This window comes from Haliaeetus leucocephalus, unplaced genomic scaffold (genome assembly GCF_000737465.1).
Source record: "Haliaeetus leucocephalus isolate CR32 unplaced genomic scaffold, Haliaeetus_leucocephalus-4.0 Scaffold932, whole genome shotgun sequence".
Lineage (NCBI taxonomy): Eukaryota > Metazoa > Chordata > Aves > Accipitriformes > Accipitridae > Haliaeetus > Haliaeetus leucocephalus.
In genome coordinates, this window is record NW_010973368.1 from 11,742,554 (window position 1) to 11,770,139 (window position 27,586).

The 27,586-nt window shown below is 38.8% G+C and overlaps 1 protein-coding gene across 2 annotated transcripts in view; it reads left to right on the forward strand.

The window, feature by feature from the left end:
• The window catches only part of SLC24A4 (solute carrier family 24 (sodium/potassium/calcium exchanger), member 4), a 97,443-nt gene that overhangs the window by 26,862 nt on the left and 42,995 nt on the right, over positions 1–27,586 (forward strand). The window lies entirely within an intron of this gene.

The window sequence follows — 27,586 nt, forward strand, 5'->3', positions numbered from 1 at the left end:
CCTGCACAGCCCTGTATTGTGCAATACTGAATATTGTGTCCACAATATGTGTGAACAGTGTGTCCACAAAAGTGCTTTGCTGATTCTGGGACTTCAAAAAAAAAACCTGAGCCTGTATGTGATTCTTCCTCTAGCAAGAAAATACCTTCCCCCCCTGCCCCAGATACACCAAGGACTGAGGGACACTTTCTGTGCTGAGATGTAAATCCAGAGACATTGAAAAAAATAGAATGACTTCAGCTTTCTAGGAGAATAGATACTGAGTGTAGATCTGATAAATACTGTATTTTGAAATTTGAGCATACATGTGCAGGCGAGCATGATGATCATGAGCCTCTGATTCTTACCTTAATCCTGGGCAATGCAAATAGGAAGTGTTCCTTACTTGGGATGTATTTTTTAAGGTTAAACATTTTTTCAACAGCTGTGGTAAACACAATAGTGCAGGTATATCAAGTGACCAGGTAGGTAGTAGAACAGAGCTGTTTGTGTGTCCCTTGTTACTATATTTCCTTCTCTCTTTTTTTCTTCTACTTAGTGAATAGAGTTTGTAAACACTATTTACTCTTGTGTAGTATCTAGAGCTTTGAAAGGTTGTTCTTGTCTTGCAGAAATTAGCAATTTTTAAAGGCATAAATAATACCGACTAATTACTTTCTGTACCACATTAAAAAAAAAAAAATTAGTAGTCTTGCAGATAATTTCGTTCTGATGACACGGGCATGAAAATTTTCCATTTGAAATAGCTCCATGACAATATGAGGAAGCTCTGAATATTAAACAGCAAAACGTTTGTTGATGTGTAACAGGCAGGTGTGTGATTTAGTTGAGGCCCTTGTTGCTACATTGAAAATGAGCTTAAGAATTATGTTGGTCTGGGAAGTAGTCTACTATGTAACTGTCTTTTGATTCTAGATGTAGGCCTTCTCTACTCATCGGGACTGCCTTAGGGCCGAATTAAAAAAATCTTCTAGGTATTATTTAAGCTACTGACATGCAAATTTAAGTGCTTTGTTGAAATGGTGTAATAAAGAAATGCAAGCGTAAAAGTTATACACAGGTGTTTATACTCAACTTTTTATCACTGAAAACTACCATTAGATTATTAGTTCCTTCTGTCTATTCAGCTCAAAATACTATAGAGGTTGTAACAAAGTCAGTCAAATGCAACTCTTTGTTTTACTGTAGGTTGTCACACTGAGTATAATATGTTTGTCTTCTGGGGAATGACAATGCACTTCAGAGACTCTTTTAGAAAATACTAAAACTACTGTACTATATTTTGAGGACCACTTAGTTTCCTTTCTTTTATTGACCAGATTATGTATAAAGTGTTGGCTCTTCCATCACAGTGTTCAAGGATTTCTTCATCTAACCAGAATTTTAAAAATCTACTCAGTTTCATAAATTAAACTTTCTGTGGCATCCAGTATACCAAAGCCACTGGAACCAAAGAATTAAAGCTGAGACAGAACTCTTCTTGCTGCTCTCCACATGTCTAGGGGTTACAGTTATATATAGTGCCTTCAGCATTAGATGGTGTCTGTCTGCAGTTGTTTCTCTCATGCCTATTAGAAAGAACTTGGTGTTCATTGTCTATGAAATTTAGTCTGTTTTATATTGAATCAAAGCTCCATTTGGCTACAGTCAGCCATGGTTTAGTGTGGATTTTTATTTAATGACTTAAAGTTTAGGACAAAGGTAGTGGCGCTGTTGAGGTTTTAAGATGAAACTGACTTTCTAACAAAGGAACATTACAGATTTATTTTGTTGTCTTATTACTAGCTTTACCACTGTTCGCCACACTGTGGCTCTCACTCATTTGGTCGTATGTAATAATTGAGGTACATAAGCATTTTGTGCAAGGAAACAGCTTGATTTTGTATTGTTAGTAGAATGCCGGTACTCTAATAGTGGTAAGGAGTAATGCTGGTCTATTTGATACATGTTCTCTTTGCAATTAGAAGTATTTTTAATGTCTAGAATAACCTGGGCTTCAGTGCTGTAGGTATGCTCAAGTCTTACTAAAAAGCTTAACTCTTTTTTAAATCCATGAGTATCTTGTTTAGGTGTTCTAGTAGCTGTTCAAGCTTACATATTTCTCTCTCTAGCCCATAAATAGTTCTCTGCGTGGTCTCTTCACAGTAGTGCCTAGTTCTCACTGAACACTCAGGAATTAATTAAAGATAATTCCTGTACATCCAGCTGAAGAGACTGGAAAGAGTGTCGGTGCATGAGAAGTGAAGAGCAGGATCTCTGCACCTATCACTCTTTTAAATGCACTCATTTAAAGGACCTTTTCACAACATGTAAATGACATGTTTGGTTTTTTTTTCATTTTGAAGCACTATTAATTCTGGGTTTTTTTGAAAGTTGTTTGTCACTGCTTTCATCCTTTGGGATCCCTCAGGTGTCTGTCATTGGTATTCTTTTTTCTCTTCACTCCTTCACTGCCATCTTTGTGGCAGCGACTCTTACACCTTTCTTTTTGAGTTGTCCTCTGACTGTCACCAAAACCAAGCTGCTCCTAAGCTGTCCCTTCTCCAAATGCATTGGAAGGTTCCCTTTTGTTAACTCAGTCTGTCAGCTTTGGTGAGATCTCAAGAGAGAGACATTCTCTTCATCTGATACGGCTTGTAGCCAAACACATTTTCTTTTTTAACATTATTATTTGGTAACAATAAGGAATATGTGTGTGGGCACACAGGCCACCAAACGTGTTTGGAAAGGTCTGTTTGGAAAGGCCTATTCCTCAGCAAATCTGTGGTTCTTTTTTTCCTACTCTCCCAGTCTTTTCTTCTACCCTAATGTAGATACTAGTGCCAAGTTGCTGAATCTGGCCATTTCCCCGTTATCTCTAAATTTTATCTTTCCTTTCATTCCCAATATGCATTCCTCCTGTACTCTTCCTGGGTCTGATACCATTCGTGCATGCAACTTCAGTACTGTTGTTTTCAGATACAGAAAACAGCTGAAACATGTAAACACAAGTCACATGCTGTGTGTGCATCTTTTTGATTCATATGCGTATTAGTAATGAGTAAATGCTAATTCAGATACAGGTTTTTTTCTCTTGACATTGAAATCCTCACTTTTGAAATGTTATTCTCGATATAAGAGAAGTTTGCTAATGATGTATCATGTATCCTATGGCTTCATTTTCCGTAGTAAAATTATTCATGCATATGTGTTTGATGGCAGAATTGACCTTTTATTAAAAATAACATATTTTAAAATGTGCCATTATCACACCAGCCTGAGATGGCTCTGAGTATACATAGCAGTTCTTTGGATTCAGCTGTTTTCTCCATTTTTCACAACATGGATTCACAGCAGTATAAAGTGTTCTGCAATTCTGACACGTGAGTGGTGCAGCTGGGGTTCAGCACCTCACCAGTAGCCTGACAGGGGTCATATGGTAAGCATCAGCCCTTCATTTCAAGGGAAGATGCAAGTCATGGCCTCTTTTCAGCCTTAGTCACTGCAACCATTTCACTGTGGTTAGCCTCCGTATCTGAACTGTAAATAAGAGACAGTTGTCCAGCCGAGGGAGGGTTTTCAGGGTGTTCTGAAAAGATGTGGTGTGGGATGTTGCTTTCACTAAACAGGTTGCAGCAGGTGTTTACCTCTGCATAGAATACCAAGGAATAGAATCATAGAATTGTTTAGGTTGGAAAAGACCTTTAAGATCATTGAGTCCAACCATCAATGATGCCCACTAAACCATGTCCTGAAGTGCCTTGTCTACACGCTTTTTGAACACCTTCAGGGATGGTGACTCAACCACTTCCCTGGGCAGCCTGTTTGAATGCCTGACAACCCTTTCAGTAAAGAAATTTTTCCTAATATCCAACCTAAACCTCCCCTGCCACAACTTGAGGCCATTTCCTCATCCTGTCACTAGTTACTTGATAGAAGAGACCAGCACCCACCTCACTACAGCCCCCCTTCAGGCAGTTGTAGAGAGCGAGAAGGTCTCCCCTCAGCCTCCTCTTCTCCAGACTAAACAGCCCCAGTTCCCTCAGCCGCTCCTCATAAGACTTGTGCTCCAGGCCCCTCACCAGCTTGGTTGCCCTTCTCTGGACATGCTGCAGCACCTCAATGTCTTTCCTGCAGTGAGGGGCCCAAAACTGAACACAGTACTTGAGGTGTGGCCTCACCAGTGCCCAGTACAGGGGACGATCACTTCCCTGCTCCTGCTGGCCACACTATTGCTGTTACAAGCCAGGATGCTGTTGGCCTTCTTGGCCACCTGGGCACGCTGCCGGCTCATATTCAGCTGGCTGTCGACCAACATCCCCAGGTTCTTTTCCACCGGGCAGCTTTCCAGCCACCCTTCCCCAGGCCTGTAGGGCTGCGTGGGGCTGTTGTGACCCAAGTGCAGGACCCGGCACTTGGCCTTGTTGAACCTCATACGATTGGCCTCGGCCCATCGATCCAGCCTGTCCAGATCCCTCTGTAGAGCCTTCCTACCCTTAAGCAGATCAACCCCCCCTCCCAGCTTGGTGTCCTCTGCAAACTTACCGAGGGTGCACTGGATCCCCTCGTCCAGATCATTGATAAAGATATTAAACAGAACTGGCCCCAATACTGAGCCCTGGAGAACACCACTTGTGACCCACCGGCAACTGGATTTAACTCTATTCACTACTACTCTTTGGGCCCAGCCATCCAGCCAGTTTTTTACCCAGTGAAGAGTAAGTCTTGCTCGTGATCATTTTGTGCTTTAATAGTACTGGTGCGGGCACATAGGCCCAGCAATTTCCCTTGTGAAACAATGAAGGAAAATGCAGATAAAGTTACCTGCTTCATGTATATAAGACCTGGGTAACTTATTTTGCCTAAATAAGAAGTGAATTAATTTGCTGGATTTGGTAATTGTTTTATGTTTGTACAGTGATGTCTAAGTATGGGTCTGCAACTAAGATGTCCTAGTGTAATAGGATTTTACAGCACTAAAATGTAATATTGTTTGTATCTATAATATGTAGATATACCACATTAGCCACCAAGAACCCTTGTCAGGAAGAGAACCTGGTTTTTACAAACATTTATGGAGATAAGCTTGTGTCTGCCTCTGTGACTCAAGGACACAGGAACACCCATCCTGACCAAAGTAGCCCATCATCTTTTTTCTTGTTACAGAACTGTATGCTGCAATGCACATATGCTTATCAGCAATTTGAAATAATTTATTAGATAAGTTGTTGAAAATCTTGCAGTTTTATATCTCATCATGTCTTAAGCAGTAATGATGCAGAACTGTACCCTAGGATATGAGATCCTTACCTGATATAAGCAAGTATAACTGTCCTGAAGTCTTTGAAAAATTGGCACTTTCATCCAGCAGGAAATGGAAATCACAAGCAAGTCTATGATAATTTCACGTAAAAAGCAAATGAATGTTTTAACAATGAGTGTAATCCAGCTTCAAAAAAGATTACTTAGAGACATAATGTATTGTCTTTAAATCCAGAGTGGATTAATAAACAAATGATTATGTGGGGTTTCTTGGCATAACCTATCCTGCAGGAGGTTAAACAGAAGATAAGATACCTGATCAGAAAAGTCCTTTCTAGCTTCAAAATGTGCAAATCTATGAAAACTATTTGGAAAAGAGGAAAAAGCATTTGCTGTGATAGAAACTTATACCAGGATATTACCTCACTGATTTTTGCATGTGTTTGAGAACTTGATATGAAATATTCAGAGGACAAACAATATTGTATTTCTGATTTGAATGTTGGGAGAGCACTGAAAAAATGATCCCCTGTCAAGGGAACCATTTAGAAGAAACCACATCAGTTTCTCTTTGGAAGAAGAGTAGTTAGCATTTAGAAACTGGATGTTAAATAAAATCTTGCTCAACCTGTGAAAGATGATCACTACTTGATATTTTGTCTTTTTTAGTTTTTGACTTGATTCTTAGGAAATGGGAAAACACACTGAAATTAAATTTAAGAGTAACTGAGAAAATGGGCACCCTGCCTCTTCATTTTTGGGGACTGCAGATGTTCAGATTCTTGGACATATGACCAGTCCCAGTTGAGTTCCCAAGGACCATGAGATTTCTCTAAGCCTGTTTTTGTATGTATTGGGTGTTATTAGGTAAATGTTTAGATTCTGGTGATAGCTAAGTAGAATGAAGGTCATCATTTAAACCACTTCTTTGGCAGTTTGTACTATTTTTGGTAAGAAAGCATCATTGAGTTATTTTTATTGTAACTTTGAAGGTAAGTTTAATAAACTGTTAGGCATGAAAGTTTAGATTTAGAAAATTTATACTATGGTTGGAATGATGATATACATTATTCATTAGTACAAGTCCAAAAGCACTTGATCTTTCCTTTTCTCTCTTTTTTTCTTTTTTGCTTTGTATTTGGATGAATCACATGTGACACACCAAGAGAGAAATTAGAAATTTCCAAGGCAAATTGGATCTTACAGAAGAGGTGAAAGGTTCTTGTCAGCTTACTTTATCAAAAGCATAGACCTAATTAGTTTTTCAGGATACTGACAAGGGGTTACGGATATTTTGCTCACTTAATTTTCTTGCAAAGGGGGTAGTTTCTTTGAAAATGATTTTCAAAATTGCCTGATATTGTTTTACCTAATTTAATTGCTGGCAGTTGATGATGTTCTGGCAATGCATACTTTCAACCTCGAAGAAAAGAAGCTGAAAAAAATAAGCGTAGACTGGCCCTAAGGGAAACTTCAATGACTTATATACACATAAAATGAGAAATGAAGGGGATAAGCAAACAGCAAAATGGATTTTCAGTTACCACTTGAGCATTGTGTGTATTTGTGACTAACATTCATGCTTTTTCTGCCATTGAAACATACCCCTCTATTCCAGAAGGACTTGGCAGGTGGTGTCTATTGGGTAACAGATCTTCAAAATTTAAAATGAAGTAAAGGAAATTTACTGGCTCCTTTAGGCTGTTTCAGCTTGAGTGACAGTGTTAATACTCAGTCTGGTTTTAGGGGGTTGTCTTATGGGACAATGGATGATACGTGTGCACAAGTTTTTTTGCATACAGACTCAGAACTTATGGAAGTGATTTAGCTTATCAGATTCCTTTTTGTAATGGCATTGCAATTACAAAAAGTCTATTTAAAAATTGCCAAAAGTGTCTGGCGGAATTTGAGAGGTAATTAGAAACTTAGCAAGCTTTTGATTGTAAAGAAAGGCCTGCCTGCAAGTTGCTTGGCCTCTATCCAAACTCATGACAATGACATAGCAAGAATGTATATAATGCTACTATTTGAGTGTTTTAGAAAGCAGCTGCGTCCATCCTTCAGTGTTAGTTTCACCTTTTCTTTTGTACACTTTTATAGTGAGTTATGCCAGTTTATAGTGAGATATGCCAGCTTATTCATGAAAGTTGTGTTGTGATTTGTTGTCAGGAATGCTCTTCTCTTTGCAGAATGGAGGACAGTGGATTACCGTCTACACAAAAATCAGTTCTACAGAATATTTAGACACCAGCATTTGGCAGCATTAAATAAGATTTCTATGTTCTGTTCTAAATTTCAGCACTTTTGTGTGACTAGACAGATGCTAGCTTGTTCTGTACCTAGCCAGAGATGCACATCCCTCCCAGTAGCCTGGGACAAAAAATAAACACAAGCACTCTAATACCTGCGTGTTAAAGAGAATCAGTGTAGCCGAGCACACCAACTCATTTCTTGTCTCTGGCAAGAGAAGGGTCTGGCTGATAGAGTAGAGGCTTTTGGGGCAGATTTTCTGCTAATCTATACTGATTCACATTCTATTGGATTTCATGCAATTATTCTTCATTTATGACAGCACAAGAGTTAAATAAGGCCTTTTGCTTTTTGGATAATATGTGTCATACAATATACGTTTTCTTTTTTAGCAGAGAAAGGTGAGGGGAAATGGAACACTTTATAAAGCAATGCATAGGGTGCCTGTGACTCAGATACCTCAATGTTTTACAGTGTTCCAGACATGCTTTGCTAAGGCTGTCTGTCCTGATATTGACAGAATAATGAAAGAATAATTTGCCAAGCAGCTAAGCATGTAAACAGCTAAGCACAATGCAATTAAATGTGCTGTGTGGTCCTCTATGTAATTCAGCAGAATGCCCCTTCATCACCTGATAGAAAGACCTTCCCTCATAGGATTTGAGGGGGTCGCGCTGCTTTGTATCGTGGTCTTTGCTAATACACTTTATGTTTGTTTGCACATTGAGATTTCCCATTTTTCTGCTTGAAACACTTAATAAGGTTAATTTCTAAGAAGATAGCGGTGTGTTATCTTGCTTGCTTGATAGTCATCATGATGTGGGAAGTCATGGGGCATATTTGTTAATTAAAAGTAAACTATCAGTCTTGTAACTGCAATTTTATGAGCCACTTCTGCATCAAATATTGTTCAGAAATCTGATTAGATATGAATTATGTCTTTCAAAAAAAATAATTTAAAATGAAACGTACCAAAGGTATGTTATAGTGATGAATTCTGCACTGGTTGACAGGGATTGACAGGTAAATGAGATGACCTCGTAGGTTTTGTCCACTTACAATTTGTATCCATGGCAAGCCACACCAGGTGGTGCTAGTAATACATAAGCTTTTCAATTCTTATTCCTAGCAAGTTAATGCTTTCTTGGGAAGGTAAACTGTGTATTGGCACTTTATTTTTTATTCCAGATTCTCTCAAAAGGGAGTGGTATAAGCAGTAAGAGAGTCATCTTGAGCCTTGATCTTATATTAGAGATTATTCTTGAAGCATAGTTATTGGGCTGAGATTTCTGGAAGAATAGATTTCTTAACATTCAGTTTGACTACCTCATTTTGCAAGCAGTATATTTGGTTTGAATACATATCTTAAATTTGGCATATATTAGCTATTAATAGAAATTATTTCTTCTCCTCTTCTAAACACCTAGAAAGTGCTGGAAGGTCTGCCTTTGGCCTTGTATCACATAGCCATAGGAACCTCAGAAAAGGTTCATATACAGCCATATAGTACTAACCACACCCTTTATGACTGGAAAAGTTTTCCAGGATTCTGTTTATTTATCTTCGTCTTTCTTTCTTTCTTTCTTTTCTTCTTCTTTATCACTTTCTTCTTATATTTTATATACTTTATTTATCCTTCATTCCTTTTTTGAGGAAGAAATGGATCAACCTGCAAAAATGATGGAAGTCTCTGATTCTTTACATGCAGCGCTAGGAGCTGAACTCTTTAGATTGTCAGTATGGCAGCTTTTCAGCTGGAGATAATTATTCTTTCTTACATAACATTTGCAATTAGATTCTATGGTAATTGGCAAGTTAGAAATGTTTAAGTTGGTTATTTACTTGAAAACATTCAAAGTAGAGTCTTAATGGAACTTCTTGTTAGATCCACTGAGTGTAGTATCTCTTATTTTACACTGCACATGGAAACCAGAATTTTAGTCATTTTCCCTCTAGTATCATGAAATCTCAACTTCCTAGCTGAAATTCTCACAGTTGATTAAGGGATTTGGATACACAATTTCAATAAAATCAAAATAGGACTAAATCCTCTAGTCATCTTTGAAAACTTGCATCTTCATTCTTTTGCTACTGAGTATTCCTCTTCTGTGTTGCGGTTTTGTAAGACCAAGAATGATGCTTCTGGCTTCTTAATTGCTTCCTTTCATTGTAGGGGGTAAAAGCTGTTTATCTCAGTCCTTCTGTTTCCTGTTGTGACCAGTGTTACCCTAAAATAAGTGGTTTTGAGAACTTTTGAAAGATGGGAATAGAAGGAGAAGGGGGAATTATTAGTTATTTAGGGCTATATCATAATACAGAAGAGAACTGTATATTGAAAAGGGTACAAAGAACACATAGGAAAACATTATATACCCTGGCCAACAATCTCTAACAAAAAGCCCCAAACCAAAACCCAATACAGTCTTTATTATTTTCTTACAGCTCTGCTTTATAACCAGTTTTAAATATGTTCTAATTCAGTAAATGAAAAGAAACCAGAAACATCATTCCCTCCTGTATTTTTCTTATTTCTAGGGGTCTGTAAGTTAACAAGATGCCAAACAGGTGTTGTGGTTTAACCCTAGCCAGCAACTAAGTAGCATGCAGTGGCTCACTCACTCCTCCCCACCTGGTGGGATGGGGGAGAGAATCAGAAAAAAAATAAAACTCATGGGTTGAGATAAGAACAGTTTAACAGAACAGAAAGGAAGAAACTAATAATGATAATAATAACAATAATAAAACAACAACAATAATAAAAGAATTGGAATATACAAAACAAGTGATGCACAATGCAATTGCTCACCACATGCTGACTGTTAGTTCCCAAGCGGTGATCCCCTCCCAGTTTATATACTAGACATGACATCACATGGTATGGAATACCCCTTTGGCCAGTTTGGGTCAGCTGCCCTGGCTGTGTCCCCTCCCAAATTCTTGTGCCCCTCCAGCCTTCTTGCTGGCTTGGCATGAGAAGCTGAAAAATCCTTGACTTTAGACTAAACACTGTTTAGCAACAACTGAAAACATCAGTGTGTTATCAACATTCTTCTCATACTGAACCCAAAACATAGCACTATACCAGCTACTTGGAAGAAAATTAACTCTATCCCATCCAAAACCAGGATACCTATGCAGATATTTATCATAACTGAAAAAAACCCCTAGCTTTCAACAGGAAGCACAGCCCCAGACCTTGGCTTAATATAGCATGTGTTAATGTCTGTCTTTATTTCAGAAAGCTTGTTTACCCATGCTTTAAGGTGCTTCCCTAGATTACGGCCTAAAGCAAAACGTAGGAAAGTGACTGAGATGCAGGAAGGTCCTGCGAGTGCTGGACCTGAGACAGGAAGGGTATGGATTAGGAGTGCAATTTAAAAAGGGCTGAGAGCAAGTTTGGTGCAAAGAGAGTGGGAGTCTGAGCTAAGTATGGGTGGCAAGATGGAAATGTGAAGCTGAGAGCTGGAAAAGTGACAGCAAATGGTCGGGTTGGGTAATTACTCAGAAATAGGCATCTATGAACATGATGCTCAGACTTTGTTTGGGGCACCTGCACTTGAATAAAGCAGCCAGATGGAGCTTCTGCACCTCCAGTCAGAGAAACATAGGGCTGGAAGAAAAATTTGAGGTCATCTAGATTCATTCTCCTTTGCGGCAGTACTGGAACAAACACTTACATAGCAGATTCAGGTCTTAAAACTCCCACTCTAAATACCTTCTGTCATGTCTGTGTCCCATTTCCCGTCCCCTCCCCCCCCCCCCCCCCAGTTTTATTTTAATCAGTGTTATAATGGAATTTAGGGCCTGTTTCTTTGTAAACATAATTGAAAGATTTCTAATAATTAGAACTTTGAAAGTGATATTTGATGATCTTTAAAAATTTACATGGTACCCCTAATGTTGGGTTCTTCCTTTGTTATTTTGATACAGTGTTGCTTTTAAGTATGTCTGTTCAGCGCAGCACTGTCTTCTCATATGTCTCTGGTAACCCATTATATTGCTTGCTTCATGTTCTAATAAAAGCTAAAGAGTGCAAGTTATTTTACATTGAACTCAATTTGATCTCAGCTGATTAAATTCTTCTTTTTCCATTTTCTCTTCTTCAGGAGGGTTATATCATTTATATGGTTGAATGGGAGAGGGAAGATGTATTAGTGGATTGAGTTAAGTGGGGCTTTACTTGTACATGGTAGCACAGATATTTCAAACCTGGGCTAACATGCTGTTTTACCTGGTCATGCAATTCAGGGAAATCCAAGTAGAAGAGGATGCTTCCAGTTCATTCAACTCCATTTTTTGCTCAGTGTGGTCAGAGTCTGCTTCAACATACCTGATAAAAAGCAGTATTGTTTTTGCTGCTGCAATTCAGTGATTCTTTTTGCTAGTGGAAAGGCAGATGCTAACAGGATCAGATATTCTCAGAGTTTGTAGTTTAATGCTTCAAAGCATGAAATGTAGCATTGTCTAAAATTGTTTTCTCAGAGACCACAATGGCTATTTTGTGCCTCTGCACAGCATGTACTCACATTATGGTATATTTTTTTTCTTTGCTGAATTTCTGTTTTAGAAAGAGGTGAAATCTTGAGACCATTATGTTTGGTATCACTGAAGTCTGAAATATTTCCAGCAAAATCACCAAAATAATACACACACATAAGCATATATAGACGCATATATCAAAAGTAGAAAAATACAGTAGCCAGTGTGATTTTGATATTGTTAACTAATCTTTTACAGATACAAAGATATCTGTAAAATAGCAAGTCCAACTAACAAATATCTAAATGATCCAGGTCTTCTACATCTCAGTAGATGTCTTGAAATGGTATTCTTTATTCTTACTGGTATGTTTATGTCTGATAACAAGTAAAATAGTTTTTTAGCTTTCCATTACTATTATTTACCAAATCTTCAGTTGTAAAACCTCATTGTATCCCAATCATCAGAAGAGACAAAACGGTGAGAAAGGAAACAGATGGTCTGAATCCAAGTGGTTTATTCAAGGTCATGTGTCAGGGTATTGCCTGAATTGAGAATAAAATAGTAGCCCAACTGTTACAGTTTATTAATTAATACTGTTCAAGTGCCAGCCAAAAAGTAATTTAGATTTTGGCAGAGAAAAGATTCTTAAATCTAAAGAAAAATGATGTTGAGTTGGGCCAAAATGTGCAGTCATTTTTCAGGGAAAAGCTACCATGAAAATAATTGGGCTCAAGTAAATACTGCTGCGTTTACTTTACTGTGTTGTAGAATTCAGTATTGCAAATTACTGAAGTCTTGCAGATTACCTGCCCTGAACTGCAAGTTTTACGTGACTGAAGGCGTTTGATCAGGTTCTTTATATGTTATTTATTTTTGTGGGTTCTTTGATGGGAATTACAGTTTGACTGTTTTGGTTAAAATGTTTTAAACATCCGTGGTTCCCACAGATTTACTCCTAATGAAATATGTGGGGCAATTGCCATTTGTTTGTGTGTCCACCTCCTTAGGGAGATCACTGGGACAGTTCTTGATCTGTCTGTACGCTTCCTCTCATACTACTGTCACTACCTCTGTTTATTTCCTGCTCTTGTCTCCTTTGGTGTTGTGCTCTATTGGATATCTTCTGCTTTGCTTATAGTTTCCTTGGCCTCTTTTTTATTTTTCTTTTGGCATAATTTGTGTTTCTTCCTTCTATTGCCTTCTCTTCTTTATAACATCTTCAGCTCTGCTCTGATGGGTTCAGTCATAACTTCTCTGATGGTAATTTCCAAGTATGTGTATCTGTGCCTGCTTCTGTTCTTAGATCTTGAACCTTCAGGCATTTCTTCCTGGATGTCCTTGTGCTTCATTAACACATCCTGAATGTTTAGTCAAAAGTGGTACATCATTTTGCCTCTCAGTAGTTATTCCTTACTGTGCCTGTTTTGTGTAATTTCCCACTCCTCATTATATTTTCTGTACTTCTCTCCCTATGCTCTGCACTTGTTTCAGTCCTCTCTTTCTTAGCTCTTTGTGTCTTCGTAAAAAGTCTTTGATTTCTTCCCTGTTACCTGCTATTTTTTCCTTAAAACCTTTTACTCCCATAGCAATTTCTTTATCAGTAATCTCTTCAACCTGTGTAGTGTTGTCTATGATTTCTTTTTGGTTTTATGACATTAACTATTGTGCTTAGTTGTATTATTATGTACATAACTATTGTGCTTAGTTGTATTATTATGTACATACCTTTTACAAATAATGTATATGTAATAATGAATTTTAAGAATGCAGCGAAGATAATCCATTACTTCAGCTTCTTCTGACAAGGAGCACATGCCATAATGATGGCATGACTTGTGTGTGAACTGATTTGCAGCTCTACTTTGTTGGATTTTAATTGTAGGAAGTTGCTTGCAAAATTATGCCCTTACTTTGATTATTTTTAACATATACAGGCCTGTGATCTCACTTTCCTGTCTCTAGGATGTCAGTATGGTAGCATATAAAGGCTTGCTAGAAGTGTAGCTGGCATTTAAGCCAAATGCCTGTAAACTGGCTTTGTGGAATCTCCTCCAAACACTTCCCTCCTGCAGTCCGTATCCCTTGGCCCAGAGCTATGCCAGGTGGGGTGGGGGGTTTTTTTTGAGGAAAAATGAAATATTTGATTGCGTATCAAATGTGTGGAGAAATGTGACTTTGTAAAGTCTGTGTATGGGTTTTGTTTTTTTTTTTTCTGTAAGCATTAACATTATTCTGTATCTTGTATCTAGTTTTGCTACAGTGCTATTGCTGTCAGTACTTTTAACTGCTTTATTCACTGAAGGTTAGTCAATGTTCTGATGCCTTTATGTGGCTGCACTTATTAGTAGGAAAAGATTCAACTCATCTTGTGATTGATTGTTCACGTCAGTTATTCATGGGTACACTGTTCGTTCTTTAAATGTTAATTTTAGACAATTACCACCCCCTTCTCAGCTTCTTCCAGCTGCCACTGACACCTCCTCAGCCTGCTGTGACAGCTGTGCTATCCTCCTTTTCTTGGAAGCTGCGCCTGCTTTTGGTTTTCAAACAAATTTCTTCCCACCTGATGTGGTGGCAGAGGAGCCCTGTGGACAGTACCCCATCACTCCTCCTTGGCTGCAGCCTTCTCTGTCATTACTATGTATTGGTGGTATTTGATAATGTCTACAGTTATTACTGTATGTGTCAGAATCTGTCATTTCCTTATATTTTCACCATTCACAGCCCAGTCTTAAGTGTGGCGTGCCTCATCCAAAAATCAAGGCGGGCCTCTTCCACTGTGAAGCACCACTTGTGTCTTTGAGTCCTCTGATGGTCTCCTGTGTTCCAAATATTTCCACAAATAATTGAGTTTATATCAGTCTGGCAATCACACTCCTAAATGCCACAGCATCCCTTGAGTAAAAGGGGTAAGGCTTAGCTTGGGATGTTATCAGCGTATGTTGCTGTGTATGGCTGGAATTCTCTAATACTCAGACATTATCCTTGCTTCCTTAAGGGGCTATATTCTGATTGCTTTCTACAAGGAATTTGTCTTAGGTGTGGCAGCTCTTTTGGTATCACATTTTAAGAGAGTGCCTAAGTAATTCAGATCATGTCTATTCAGGGCTACCACTGGTTCACCATGCAATTAGCAGAGCACAGTGCCCACAATGCCTAGATTACAAACTGGAATAAGGAGCCTGGTCTGACATAGATCTCTCAGTACTTTTCCCCATCAGTTGTATAGAAAGAAGTACCCAGTGGTTCCAAACATTTAGCAGAGCCTGTGTGCTAGCTTGGCTTTATTTTGTCTGTGCTGTTTTTATAGTAGCTGCATGAACCGGACTTCTGTTAACCTTGCTTGTGTGAATCCATTAGAAAAGGACATCAGTGCCATTAATTATAATTAATGGCTAAAATGTCAACATATATTTCTCAATATGTAGGATGTTGTTTTGCCTACCAGTGATAATTCCTTATAATTATTCCTCAGCATAAATAGTACTAGTATTAGTAGTCTAGTAGTCTAGTAGAATGTGGTTTTACTGTTTAGTTACAGCTTGAACTGTCTTCAGTGAAATAAACTGCAAAGGCAAATATGTCTTTGCATTGTGACTTTTTAGGAAAGATCATCACAGGAGCTTCATCAGAGTACTTAAATAGGTGCCTGACTCAAAAAACAAGGAGTTTAGTTGAAATGGAACTAATATTAATAGAAACTTCTGTAACTGGTGGGCCGGATTTGTGCTGATGACCTTACAGGGACACAGCACTTATGTTACGGAATCTAGGTCCTTGATTTGTGCCTTGTAGTTGTTATGAAAAGCCATGAAAACTTTTGTTTCTGTCTTTGTTGAAATGCACCATCCACACATTTTTTCTACTTCAGAATTCATTTGTCTAGTTCTAAACTCTGAGAACAACATTGTGCACTTACAGCGTTTGCACTGTTTATACCTCTGAACCTTTCTAATTAAAGAAAAATATGTGGGTTGGAATCTCAAGCTGATGTAAATCAGCAAAGCTCCATTAACTTTTGTAGAGCTATGCCTCTTAATTTCAATATTAGTCTTTAAGCAGAAACATGGTTAAGAAATGAGAGTTAAAGAGAACAGAAATTTTACTGAAATGAGTTTTACTCAAATTTGTTATGTCTGCCAAGTGCAAATTCTCCATGTTGACAACAAAAAAAATCCATACAATTATTTTGCTCACGGAACCATTTAAGCGGTTGATTCATCTGCAGACACATTTCAAAATCTCCCAACTGTTAAATTTCGGAAAAAAAACCTGAACTGAAAAACCCAAGCTGTTACTTGGTCAACTGCCCAGTCTTGTATTAAACCAGAATATATGCTTTCACAGTAAGAATGGGAAGAGGTTTGTCTAGTGGATGGAACAACTGCAGGAAATCAAACTGGTACGTATCATTCCCAACTGTGGCATTAACTACACCGTGCAGTTGGGAAAATCATGTTCTCTCATTCAGCTTGTGTCTTCGCTGCAAAATTAACTTGAATGATCTATCTTGGATTAGTTTAACATAGATGAGAGCAACTGCACTGGAAAATAACTCAAGAGCTTCATGCAGTGATTGAATGGCTGCGGAGTGATTGTGTTAGTGGTTAATGAGATATGCTAATGTAAGCTGTAACTAGTGCTTCTTGACAGGCTAGCCAACTTGAATTGAATCACTGCCATGCTCAAGTTCAGGATTTTAAAAGGTGTAATCCATTATTAAGCAATAAAGGTTTATTAGACTTTTTATTAGACTGTTTCACAAACTAGGCACAACATTTTATGCCCAGTACTTGATGATTGCAAGGTAACAGAAGAAGCATTTTCACAGAACAAAAGTCTAGAAAAATGGAACTCATCTGGTAATGTCCCTTGGTGTTTGTACTGGTTTGCAAATTCTTGAATCCAAGTAAATAGAAATATACAGACAGGTCAGTCAGCTTGCTGCATTCATCAATAACATTCAGCCAGGCTGCTGAAGGGAGGTACAAACAGTATGAGGCGTTTTCATACATTTAGTCTTCCCTCTGACTGTGAAAGAGATTGGTATTACGTGACGCAGTGACACTACAAGTTAAGTTAATAGATTTAGTAATCCAAAAGTGGCGTATAAATAACTTTTGAAATGTTAGGTATGGCTCTCTGGGCAAGTGAAAGATGATCGATCAGATCAGCAGTTTAAAGTCATGACTCCTGCCCTGCTCTCCTTGCATCAGCTGAAAGTGGATGAAGTTTGTGACTCTGCTGTCTTTTGAATACTCACTGTCCTAGTCCACATTTCTTGTTTTTGTGACCACGCTGGTCTTTCAGCACCCTTCTGCTCCTGCAGCCATATTCTGTCAGATTTCTTACGATGATTCTGGCTCTGTTTTCTGGTGCATAGCAGGAATTCAAGCAACCACCTTATTTCTGCATGGCAGGGTGTTTTTGCCTAACAGTTTGAGGCAAACCTAAATAGATACATGTAGAGAGAATATAAACAGAATATATATACTCTGTGTATTTCTAATATATATATTAGGAAGGTGGGTTTTCCTCTTCAATTAATCTAAACAAGTGGTAGGAGAGCCAAAGCAGTTTCTGAACCACCTGATGCAATGAGATGAAGATGATAGAAGCTTATTTTAAGAAAGAAGAGTAATGCAGTATTACTCCTATATGGGCAGGAAATGTCCATCGGGTTTGACATTTTCTGCTGAGGGTTACCCCATAGTCTGTATGCAAGCTGTGTAGTAAACCAGTGCAGAGTAAGCTGGAGAGAACTCTAGGTACCACTTTTATCAATTTGCTGGTCAGCCAGTGAAGCTCGGAAATCAATTAAAATAAAATCTGCTAGCACTCTTTAAACCGTTTGTACTTCTGATGGCTACTTTGGCATGAGAAGTGCTGTTCTCTGACTTGGTTTCAGACGGCCTGCGTGCATGCAGGATTGTGACAGTGTGATGCTTGTTTTTAGAAAGCAACACTCCAAACTTAGAGCTGCACTATTTTTGCTGTAATGGAGAAATGCTGCCTGAGTTTAAGTGAACTAGCTGTGGTACCAGCAGCAGTGAAGCAGAAGCTCCAGCTATAACCTATACATCCAGGCTTCCAGCTGGGCTTGTACCATATGTGCTGAAGTTTGTGTGACAGTAGTTCCCATATTATTGGTAGCTGACCTGGCTAGATTAGAGAGAGATGTGTTGTATTAAACTATATATTCTTCTATGCTTAACTTCTAAAGTCTAAAAAAACCCTGTACTAATCTTTCATGTGACATCACTAAATCAATGAACCTTTTTTTCCCCTCTTCCTTTCCTTTTGCTAATTTCACTTCTGTGGCTTTTGGCCTTGTACTCAGCTTGGTGTATGCACTGCTCAAAGTGAAGATTATGTCTCTCCTTTATGTGAATTGGTATGAGCTTCATTGCAGCATTCATTTACAGATACTAAATAATCATGGAATAGGATTTCACGTGAATGAAGACAGTGTGAGAAGGACTGTAAATTTGGGTTGTGGAATTATTGTAATGTTTATCTTTTTACCTTCCACCAGTGGACTCTCCTACTGTGTGCCTCTATTCTGGATTAAGATCACTTTTATTCTGGAATAATTACTGTGCATTCAGGAGAAAAATCACTTTCCCTTCCTCAAATCTTAAGTGCCACTTAAGATGCTGCTAAATATGTGGAAGTCTCCAAACCTTTTAAGAAGCTCGTTTTTACTTACCCGATTTCGTATCAAATGTGAGGCTGCTGAAGTACATAGTAGAAGCTAGGACTGAAAAGAGATCATTTTTAAGTACTCCAGTAGTGTTTATAGCTCCTTATTGAGTTTCTAGAGTAAGGAGAAAATGTCCCAAGGAATATTGTCTGGGGAAAAATAGCAGAGAACCATGCAAATCTGCCAGTTGAAAAATTATTTGTGTTGTAAATTAATCATGACATAGGAGCTGGAGGGTTAAATCTTGGTTGCCTTAGATGGGATTACGTGTGTGGAAAAGGTGAAGTAGGCTTTAGCCTATGGTATAAGAAGCATTGTTGGCATCATTTTATATCATTGGGCAGAAACTGCGTGCTGGAATGTGCATGTGTTTGTGACTTTGAGCTAAAGCATAGGAACTGAGGAGTAATGCTAGTAATCCTGTGTGGTCAGAAAGTGTAAATCTGGCACTGCAAAATTGCGATGTTTGTTTAAAAGATAAACGACAAGTCTAGGTCTCTGTTTTGTTTGTCTTCTGGGTTTCGTAAGTCTTCTAGATTTTTGGGCTTGGGCCCTCTTCTGCAAACACAAAGGGTAGAAGCAGATTTTTTGTTTTAAGTGAAAGCTAATGTTCTTACAAAATTGCATGATTCCAGGACCCATGGCTTCAGGAAAAGTAAAAAACAGATATCATATGGTTACAACAAAGTAATGAGAATTGGCTATACCACATGAGCATGGCTCACAGGGAGAAACTGTTGTGCTTCTGTTTGTCCATATGAGTTTTTCAAAGCACCAGGGGGGTACATGGAAAAAAAATTATCCTAAATACTTGACTCCAAAACCTGACTTCATTATAGATCCAGTGTTTTTTAAAACTGTTTGAGAGCTTAATATGTGCAACTTGAAACAATTTTTCAAAATTCAGCTTCCTTCCAAAATAAAAGCAAAAAGCTGATCTCGGCTTGTGGCATCAACAGCCTGATTTTCATAAGGGCTGGGCATGGTGTCCATGGTGAGCTGAGTTCCTTGAAAATCTTGGCTTGCCTGTGCTGAACTGTCTTGGGAATTCTGGCCCCAGAAAGGTCACCTAATGAACAGCTTTGAGGAGCTTTCTTTGCCTTATTATTGTGTCTTTTTATTTTACCTGTTCTCTCTTGATTGATGGAGCTTTTTGGACAAAGCATAAGAAAATTCAGTTGGAAACAATCCTGAATTGGCAGGGGGTGGAATAAATGTTTGAGTAGGTCTTTTTACTGCTGCCTTCCAGCATTTTTCTTCTATATCCAGAAAGAAAAGCTTCTAAGTAAAGAAAGTTCAATACCCATGCCTGACTTTATTTTATGCCTTTCTCTGTAGGCCTGACTTAAAGTCTGCTGTTACTCTGCTACCTCGTGCCTATTTGTTTCTAGAAAACCAGTTTATTTCACTTAATCTTAGCATGGTAGAAGATATCATTGGTAGTTTTTGTGCTGTTTCAACTTGGAGGGTAACACAGTTTTCCTGGATGGTTAAAATCCCTACTTGGATTGGGTATCAGAAAAACAGTAAAAATACGTATATTTTAAATATTTAATTTCATTTCCTTTTTCATGCATTTGGGAAAAAAGAATGGTGTGTGCCAATACAGCTGCTTTTATATGAGCCATACTGCAGCTTTTGCTGAAGTAGAAGGGATTCAAAAGCCTATTATTATGCATTAACTGTGTGGAAGAAACAATAGCACAGTTTTATTTAAAGTGCACTTCTGTTCTGAGAGATAGCTGCTCTGGCAGCTCTTGCAGTTGCTTGTTTCTTCCTTCTCAGTGTTTTCTACATGTAATCTGTTCAGCTTTCGAGTTCAAACCTAATCTGTGGTCTTACTTCAATCAAGTCAAATTTTGCCAGTCATTTTGCAGTTTGAATGTGGTTGTCACTTCTACTGAGGATGTCCCAGGGAGGAAACAGCCTCGTATTCTGTGTTATTTGAGGTCTATCTCCAGCAGGTATAAGGAGGTAGTAACACCTTATTGTATTCACTGAAGAAAGCTAGGAAGAAGGAACTTGACTGTATAGAAGAATACTTTTATAGTCAGTTTGCAGATGTCATTGACATTGTAGACAATGCGGCCTCTCCTTGGCAGCAGACTTCTGGCCATATTGTGTAGAGGTGAACGAATAGACTTTATGAATGGATAGGGTGAACAACTAGCATAAATACTTACTATTCTTTAGTTCTGGAAGAGATTTTAAAATCTGACTGGGAGCAAAAACCCCCAAAGCAAGTCCTTGTTGAGCTTGAGGTGATAACACCAAAAACTCATAGAAAGCAAGTGATGTTTGATTCTCTAGCCTGTTTGCAGCTGTGAGAAACATAAGGAATGATTATTTTTCTGTTGGAATGAAAAATTGCCTGACCTTTAATGACTGTCCTTTCTTATGTGAGTCACAGTATTGATAGTTAATCCAGTCATTATCCTTTTTCCAAAAGTTTTTTTCCTATCAGGTAGTGATCCTTCCAGGGACATCGCTTTCTATCAGTATTTAAAAAGGACACAGCCAAGTTGAGTCCAAAACTCTGCATAGACAGAGGTCTCCCTCCCTCAAGTGAAACAAGAGGCTGTTGACCATAGAAACCATCAATTTTCAGGAAGCAAAAAGTGAGGGAAAGGTGAAGGGGAGAGGGGAGGTCTAATGTATGAAGCTGAAAGTGAGAAACTAGAGGGAAATTCCACGTAGAAGACACCAGTTTTCACTGGTGATTGATGTATGTGGTTAACTCCCAGACCAATCATCAGGTAGTACAATTTAAACCTCTTCACATTATTCCACAATGATTATTCAGTCCTGAGTGGAGGATGAACCATATTATTCCCCCTAAGCTGGGAAATGACATGTCCAAATAAGCTGCACCAGTGCTGGACCCTGCTGGTGTTTGAACTGCTTTGGCAACCTTGGCTCAGAGTTGAGTAAACACAGCTGAGGCAGTATGAGACAGTAAGTAAAAAAGGGGAGAAGGTGAAAAACATTTTAGTATCCTGGTTTAGGAATCAGAGGTGTAAAATAAAAGGGTTGGTGACCTTGGCTGGGGTTTTGAAGAATACATATGCACTTTGTGGAAAACCAGTACCATAATCACAGAAGATGTTACCAAGAGTTCAGAAATTCTGTGACTGGTCACTGAGACTAACAGCTTGTTTCACATAAGCACTGGAGAGCGGTCAAACAGAGGCAGATTTAGGGCACTGCACTATGCTGATTTCAAATCTTTTGATGTAAGTTGTTCTTAGACTGTAATAAAACTAGGTGCTGGTAATTTCACCTCTGTTCAGTGCTGATTTAGAAATGTTCATGTCCTCATTCTTAGTTAATTTGAGTGGACTTCACAGTTTGACAGCTGTACTGAAATCTTGGAATGTGGTAGAGGTGTTCCAGGAAGATTCCAGCTGTCTTCTGTGGAACTGCTACCTTGCAGTAATAAGGTCAAGATACAGCCGTATGAAGGCATCAGGCAAGAGCTATCTGTATGAGAAAATAATGTGAAATAACTATTGTCAGAAAGAAAAGAAAACTCATCATGAGATTCTTGATCTGTAGCTCTTTAAAGGCAGTTTCTAGAGAGTCTATCAGCTGGAGGCCAGGGAGAAAAAAAAATCCATGATCCCAAACCTTGGGGTCCTTTTAGCATTATCTTGAGGACATTAAAACCATTAACACAAAGCCCAGTACACATGAAACATTGCATTCTGATATGCCGATGCATCCCCGTGTTGCAGTACTTGTGTATCCATGTGTCATCACTGACTCCCTAGACTGGGAGATGAGATTTCATCATGCCTTTCAATTTTCTTTTCGTTGGCACAGAATTGTTAATGTATTTTTATTTGATAGTTTGACATTGCCTTAATGAGTGCAAATACTTTTTTATAAAAGAGAAAAGAAACTAAATGTAAGTCCGGGGTTTAATAAGGTATTAATGTTACCTTTTATGGTAGCTAATCCAGTCTCGTATAGATATTTTCATAATTTCATGCTGATGGAAGGAGAGTTTTGAAGGCTATTTCATTAATACACTGTCCTTTACAATACATATATTAAATGGATTTAATAGTTTAGGGTTGAGTCAGTTATTTGCTTCATAAGCTGCCACTTACCACTGCACAGATAATCACATTTGGCAGTCCTCTTTTGGTTGAGCAATGCAAATTGAATTAACATACCACAGAGATAAAATTTGCTCATAATTCTACTGTTTGTGAGGTGAGGGCTATGGAGGAGGATGCTTACTGTGCCTCCTGCCATATGGTGCTTTGCCTGCAAATAGAAAGCTTGGTCTTTGGCATCACACAGCATTAGACTGATGCACAAATGTCTCTCAAAGAAGTTGGGTGGTGTTTCATATCATTTCGTTGTACTTCATTTGGATGATCTGTTGCTGTCCAGATGGTACAGTCCATGAAACTAGTTTACTAAAGAGTTGTCTCTAAAGGAATTTCCTTGCAGAATTTTTCAAGTAAATGTGCATGTTTCTTGGATTGCCCATTCCTGATTTGCTTTAACGCTGGTGCCTAGATTAGTATCCAGCAGAAGCTGAACTGAGTATTCGAGGGAAAATCCACATGTCATCCTGCTACAGAAAACTGGAACCAGGTATCTGATGGCAATGGGAGCTTAAAGCTTTGTACTTCTCATTTTTTCTGGATGGCATCCAAGATTCTCAGTGAATTGTTCTTTTTTTTCTTCTTTGGTCCTTGTAAGATTTTTAAGTTACCAGCTTTTATGTATAAAAGCACTTGCTGAGTATACCATTTTTCTTCACTGACAATTCAGAGTTCAGGGCATGTTAGCTTGTGGTGTTAGAAAGAGTTATTTTAAAATTTGACATTTATGTGATTTTTTTTTTTTCTCATGAATTTAGGCTTTCTGTAATTCCGTAAAAAATATAGCTTTAAAGTACTATGGCACATTTATGATTTTCTAATGACTGTTAAAATTTATTATATCTAATTTGGGAAGTAGCCTTATAAAGGAGGACTTTCATATGACAAATTTTATGTATGAGTAAACTAGTTGCACTATGATTATATGATCTTTGGGTTGCCTTTGTTTCCAGTGTTAATACTGGAATAAATAACTAAAGTCAATAAGCAAAAGTAGCCCTGCTTTTCTTTTCTAAAGTACACAATTGCTGTCACAATACTGACAGTGCACAGGCTATGCAAGAGGATCAGATGAGCGTATTATGCTGTTCCCCAAGACTACCTACATGTCTGTTTGGCTGGACTGAGCTCACCACAGTCATTTCTGACACTGTCACCGCTTCAGCACCTGAGCTAATATGTGAAATGTGACAGGGGACTGACCCTTTTGACATAGGTCGTAAAGAGAATATGGGAGGAATTTCTCCCATTGCCATCAGGAAGCTTTCAAAGCCACTAACCTTCTTTCAGTAATAATCTTCCCAGTGTGCTGATTTTGAAGAACAGTATGGGCCAAAGCCATGAATGTTTTGAAAGCAAGCGTGGTTCTAAGACATACTTACCCCATTCATTGCAACTCAGCTTATACAGGACCCCTGCATTCAGGGAGATGTGGTTGGAAGAAGTGATGATTTTTTGGCTTTGCACTCAAATCTTCTGACAGATTATATTAGTAGAGAATTATAAATTAGTGCAGGTTGCAGTACTGTGAAGGCTGTTGCAAGTTCAATTCTTGGTGCACAAACTGTTGGCATTTTACTGCTGACACCAGGTAACGATGCATGCATTTGCTTGACAGGTATAAAGAAGCTCATTTCTGCACACCGTGAGGAGTTTGTTTGCTGTCACTGAGGCACAAACACATGTGTATGAATGAAACACCAGGCCTTGGAAAATTGAGGCTCTGCAATGTGAAAAGGGAATTGCACATAAGCAGAAATACACTAAGTGCAGAGGTGCCTAAAGCTGCTTGCAGTGCTTAAACAAATTACACGTATTTGAAATATTCAAGTTGGCTTGTGAATATGATTATAGAGGGGTAAAAGTGGAAGTATGTAATTCGGTCTTCCATCTGTCCTTCCCCTTATACTTCTGCCCTGGGTGAGTCTGATGATCAGCAGCCCCTGAATGCCAGGGCAAAGTGGTAGGTATTGCAGTCTGTAAATGTAACATGTCCTGAAGGGAGAGAGGAACAAGGGCAGAGGAACAAGATGCAGGCATTAAAAGGAGAAATGGGCTTCTGTGTACATCATTTGTCTAGCCCCCTTCCTGCAAAGGCAGAGTGGAGTTGATTGTGTGTGTCCTTTCAAACAGCTACAGCTCCCTTCTCCCTTTGAGGAAACATTTAAGAGTTGTAACAGGCTTGAATGCTTAGCAGGTATTAAGAGTTGGCATGCTTGTTGCCTCTGTGAGTAAATCAACTGCTGATAAGGTGAAGAAATCACATGTTGGGGCAGGTTATAAAACCACAGATCCACGTGGTTGTTGAGATGTTCTGTCAGGCTTAGGAGATTTTGAAACTTAACTTGATTGGCACACTGCCTGTCACAGTATGGATAGGGGATATGGGAACAGTGCTGTGATGGTACCCAGAAGTAATCCGGTAACAGCCTAAGTCCAGGCAGGTGCCACTGGCATGCCTGGGTTACCCTGGCTGCTGCATACCAGACCTTCACTCCAGAGCCATGCAGACAGCTTAAGCTGTGCAGCTGCTATTACATTCCGTTCTGAGGCATGCTATTTGCATGCTTTGTGTAGCTCTTTAGCCACAGGCAGCTCAACCAGAGCTTTTTATCAAAAGGTGAATCATCCTTTCTGTTATAGCATAATCAAGGATTTTTTGTTTCCATGACTCAGAGAAAAAGGTGGTGATATCCCCTCCAAGTCGTGGCTGGGTAAGCTGCTTTTGTTTCCTCATTCATTCCCCCTCCCCAGTAGCGAAATGAGCTGCAGAACGATGACGTTTCCAATATAGACTTGGTTTTCTTGGTGCCCTCCCTTCCCCCTCAATAAGTTTGTGCTTGATAAGAGGAGCTGCAGGAGCCAGGGGCTTGCAACAGTACCAGCAGGATAAATATTTCTGTATTTCTATCTGATTAAGATGATTAGTGTATGTTCCCCTCCTTTTTTTGGCAAAGGTTAGCCCCATTAGGTGTACTGCTCTTCATTTTATCTCCTTCTCCCATCTGTTCTATCTCTTTTCAGTAGAAACCAAGGAGTTGTAGCTCCCACTCAGGCTGCCAGATAGCTCTGTCTCCCATACATGAGAAAATATCTCTGTGTGAAGTAGAGCGGTGCCCTGCTGCTCACACACATCAGGTTGTACCATGAGGGCAGACCGTGCTCTCTCAAACTCCGTGATAATGTCGTATCCCCTCTGTCAGCTCATACAGGTGAAGGAATACCACTGCTCCCCTCAGTTAAATGATGTTGATTCCCAGGCCTAAGCTAGGAGCCAAGGGAATTCAAACAGCCTTTTTCTGAACAACCAGGTTATCATAGCATTAGGTAAGAAAACCAAATCTTTATTTAAAACATTAAAACCATGATAAGTGAGTAAATGAAGAACAGTGCATGTAGATAAGGTATACAGAATTTATAGATGACAATTACACAAAACCTATGATTACCTGGATAATAAAGCTATACAGACAGCACATGCTTACACTGAAAAACTCCAAACTTTGCCTTGGAACTCACTGGCAGGAGGCCATTTCATTAGGGAAGAAATCGTACTTAGCAGGCTCCAGAGCCTTGCTTCATTTCCCTGGCTTTTAAAGAAGATTTTGTAGTGACTCTATGTGAGAAAAATTGCATGCCATGAGTTCTGTGTAGAGAGGAGCATTATCTTTGAGAAAAGCTGTCTTCATACCAATTCATTTAAAACTACCTCTGTGAGGCAAGCAGAAGTTTATTACAAGCGGTTAGTTATTACGAATACTTCATCACCAGACTATATATGAAGCAAGATGGTTTGCAGTGAAGCTGGTTTGCTTTTGCTTGGTGATCAGATACCTGGGCTCATTTCTATCTTCTGTCCTTCTGATTTCCTATTTACTATTAACTTCGAATAAGTAAAGTCACATTAGAAAGGTTAGAAAGATAGTGATTTTTATTCATGCTTCTTGAAACTTCAGTTTATACTGACAACAATTTTTAAAGTTGTACTGTGAAATATTTTACAGTCAACTGAATGAGATTACCAGGTAGGTAATAACTTCCCCGATGACACACATCCATTTGGTCAAATTATGGGACAGGGGCATATTGCCTCGCTATATGGTGGCAGTAAGGGGGATGCACAAGTGCCTGTGGTGGGAGCTGCAAACCTTTGCATCAGATTATGTGAAAGGATGTACCCCATGTGCAGGGTCACGTTATCATTGCTAGAGAATCAGACCAGGGCTCTGGTCTCTGCTGTCCTAGTGCATTGCTGGAATACATGTATTCTCACAGCCACAGCTTGAATGGAGGAGACAGAGGACAAATGGGGGATGCAATAAGAAAAATATTATACATGTCCTGAATACATCCATGTGGGCGTGGCATTTCAGACAGTGATGCAAGAACAACCATATTGTGTAAGATGCCAGCAGCTGTAGCTCTGGGTCTTTTCTCCCAAAGGAGAAATCTCCTTAATGCTTTTTTAGTTATTAATCATTTTAGTTAATATTAATTGTTAATGGGCAGAATTTATTTAAAACCACATGCTTTGGGTGCTGACTTATTTTTTGCCATACTTTATTTCGTGTGGTAGGGAATAACTCCTCTGAGAAATTTTGCTTTTGGCAGCTAGTGTAGCTGACAAGAAGTTCTTAAATTTGATGGTATTCCAGTATTATTCCAGAAGGCTATTCCTCCCTTATTGCTACATTGGGGGAACTCATGTCTTTGCACATTCCTGTCATCCACCTACCACTTCTGTTTCACTCCTTCCTTCACCAGATTTAGATAGTAGACTTTCTGAAGAAGG